This window comes from Arachis hypogaea, chromosome 5 (assembly GCF_003086295.3).
Source record: "Arachis hypogaea cultivar Tifrunner chromosome 5, arahy.Tifrunner.gnm2.J5K5, whole genome shotgun sequence".
NCBI classification, from domain to species: domain Eukaryota; kingdom Viridiplantae; phylum Streptophyta; class Magnoliopsida; order Fabales; family Fabaceae; genus Arachis; species Arachis hypogaea.
The window spans coordinates 48838851-48842342 of record NC_092040.1 but is presented as its reverse complement, the minus strand read 5'-3'; positions in this window follow the sequence as shown (position 1 = coordinate 48842342).

Below are 3492 nucleotides of genomic sequence, written 5' to 3'. Positions count from 1 at the left end.
CATATTAGATACGAGAAACCGAAACCATACCTAAGCCGATTTCTCAAGCTCAACCGGAGCACTTCCAATCACTTATCCACAAGCTCTCAAGGCCTCAACACCTCTAAGAATAGATTTTTCAACCACCAAATCCATTTTTTAAGCTTTTCAATATCACCAATCAAGCTCCAAATATTCACATATACACAACCTAAGCCACAATCATCATAACCATACACAACATCTCAATACCCAAACATCATAGAACAAAAAATTACACTAGGGTTGAGAATCTTACCACACCCAAGGTCCAAGGAGACAAGATTAACCTTCTCCTCAAGAGAGTTGGGTCTTATAACATCAAAGAGCCCAAATCTCAACATTTTTGCTCATAAAAGTCGAAAAACAAGGCTGGAATTTCGAAGAGCAAACGTGGCTTACCTCAAGATTAATTGTATGGGTTTTTGTAGAGCTCTCCGCGGTGAATGCGTGGCCGCAAACGGAGCGGCAATCGGAGTTCTAGATCAAAAGTTATGTGGTTTGAAGATCAAGTGAGAGAAAGAACTTGAGAGAGTGTTCTTCCCTCCATAGCCTCCATTTTCAGCATGTGAGTGTGTTTGGTGAGGAGAGAAATGCTGAAAACTAGGGTTTTGGCTAGTATGTGGGCAAGGGCCCACTTTGGGTCCGGTTGGCCGGTTTGGCCCGTTTGGTCCAATCTTGGTCTGATTCTATAAAATGGTACAAAATTCTCGTCTCAATCTCCTCTATATATTTACCATAAAATCACATTGGGCTTTTTAGAATAAATTCTCATTTATGGTTAATAGCCGTTAATTAACCGGGTTTACATTCTACCACCTAATTGGAATTTTGCCCACAAAATCAAAGCAAATACCTGAGAATAAATGCGGATAATCCGTTCGATCTCTGATCGATTCCCAAGTGTGTTCCTCACACCGCCTCGACTCTATGCCACTTTGACTAATGAAACCTCTTTTCCACGCAACCGTTGATACTAGTATCATCAATTCTGACTGGAGTCACTGGAAGCGTCAAATCTTCCCTTAACTGAACCGACTCAGGTTCCAACACATGGCTAGCATCAGGAGTGTACTTCCGAAGCTGCGACACGTGAAACACGTCGTGCAGATTCGAAAGATGAGGTGGTAGAGCCATCCGATACGCCACCGGCCCAATCCTCTCCAGGATCTGAAATGGACCAATGTATCGAGGATTTAACTTCTTTGCCTTAATCGTCCTACCTACTCCTGTAGTCGGAGTAACCTTAAGGAAAACATGATCTCCTTCTCAAAATTCTAAGGGCTTTCACCTCTGATCGGCGTAACTCTTTTGACGACTCTGCGCCGTAAGCATCCTATCACGGATTTTCTTGACTTGTTCAGTAGTCTCAGCTATCATTTCTGGCCCCAACAAGATTTTCTCTCCAGCTTCATACCACATAGCGGAGATTGACATTTCCTCCCATACAAGGCCTCATACGGAGCCATTCCGATGCTCGCATGATAACTATTATTGTATGCAAACACCACTAATGCATATACCGATCCCAACTCACCAGTTGGTCCAAAACACAAGCTTTCAACATATCTCCAGTGTTTGGATGTCCTCTCGGATTGACCATCTGTTTGAGGATGGTAAGCCGTGCTCAAGCTTAATCGGGTTCCAAAAGCTTTCTGAAATGCACCCCAAAACCTTGAAGTGAAACGAGGATCTCTATCAGAGATTATAGTAGCAGGTACACTATGAAGTCTCACAATCTTTTTTATGTATAACCGTGCTAGCTCCTCAAGGGTGTAAGTCATCCGAATGGGTAAAAAGTGAGCTGACTTCGTCAGTCGGTCCACAATCACCCAGATAGCATCAAAACCAGCCCTAGTCCTTGGCAATCCTGACACAAAGTCCATTGCAATACTTTCCCACTTCCATTGTGGAATCTCTAAAGGTTGCAACATCCCGGAAGGTCTTTGATGTTCAATCTTTACCTTTTGACAAGTTAAGCACTTTGAAACATATTCCGCCACATCATTCTTCATACCGGCCACCAAAACATCGCCTTTAAATCATGGTACATCTTAGATTCCTGGTGAATGGAGAATCCACTTTGTGTGCTCCTTTAAAATATCTTGCCTCAAAGTGCCAACATCTGGCACAATGATCCTACCTTGAATCTCCATAACCCATCTTTTTCTTCCGACACTCTCCATTGTTTTCCTTGCTCAATAGTCGTAACACCTTCCATAGCGCTTCATCATTTTGATGAGCCTTTAGGAGTTCGGACTTAAAATTACTTGAGATCTCTAATCGGCTCAAACACAAAGTTCTGGATACTTCTCGAGCACCAATTTTTAGACTCTCAAATCCCTTGAGCAACGTCTCCTCTTGAAGCATCATCCAAGCCGCATATAATGACTTTCGACTTAACGCATCCGTCACTACGTTCGCCTTTCCCGGATGGTAATGCAACTCAAAGTCATAGTCCTTCAACAATTCCATCCACCTTCTCTGCCTCATATTAATCTCTTTCTGATCAAAGAGGTACTTCAAGCTCTTATGATCAGAGAAAACTTGGAACTTAACCCCATAGAGGTAATGCCTCCACACCTTCAAGGCAAACACAACCGCAGCGAGTTCCAAATCGTGTGTAGGATAATTCACTTCATGCGGTCTCAACTGTCGTGAGGCATACGCCACCACATTATGATGCTGCATCAGCACGCATCCTAGACCCTTTAATGAGGCATCACAATACACCTCAAATGGCTCATTCGGCTCGGGTAACACTAACACAGGTGTAGTGGTCAACTTTTTCTTCAATGTTTGAAAGCTCTCCTCGCACTCAGGAGTCCAAACAAACGGAGTGTCTTTGCGGGTTAACTTTGTCATTGGCAAAGCTATCTATGAAAAGCCCTTGATAAACCTTCGGTAATAGCCAGCTAAACCCAGAAAACTCCTTATCTCTGTTACGGTGGTTGGTTGCTTCCAATCCATCACATCCTCCACCTTAGTTGGATCTACGGCTATTCCCTTCTTACTCACCACATGGCCCAAAAACTTCACCTCACTCTTCCAAAACTCGCACTTAGACAGTTTTGCATAAAGTTTCTTCTCCTTTAGAATCTGCAACACGGTCCTCAAGTGTTCCGCATGCTCTTCTTCAGTCTTGGAATAAATCAGTATGTCGTCAATGAAGACAACAACGAATTTATCCAAAAACGGACGGAAAACTCTATTCATGTAGTCCATAAACACTGCAGGAGCGTTCGTCAACCCGAAAGACATTACAGTGTACTCGTAATGACCATAACGAGTCTTGAAAGCAGTCTTAGGGATATCCTTACCCCTCACCCTTATCTGGTGATAACCGGATCGTAAATCGATCTTGGAGAAAACTCCAGCTCCTTGTAACTGATCCATGAGATCATCAATTCTCGCCAATGGGTACTTATTCTTTATTGTAACCTTGTTCAGCTGCCTGTAATCCACACAGAGCCG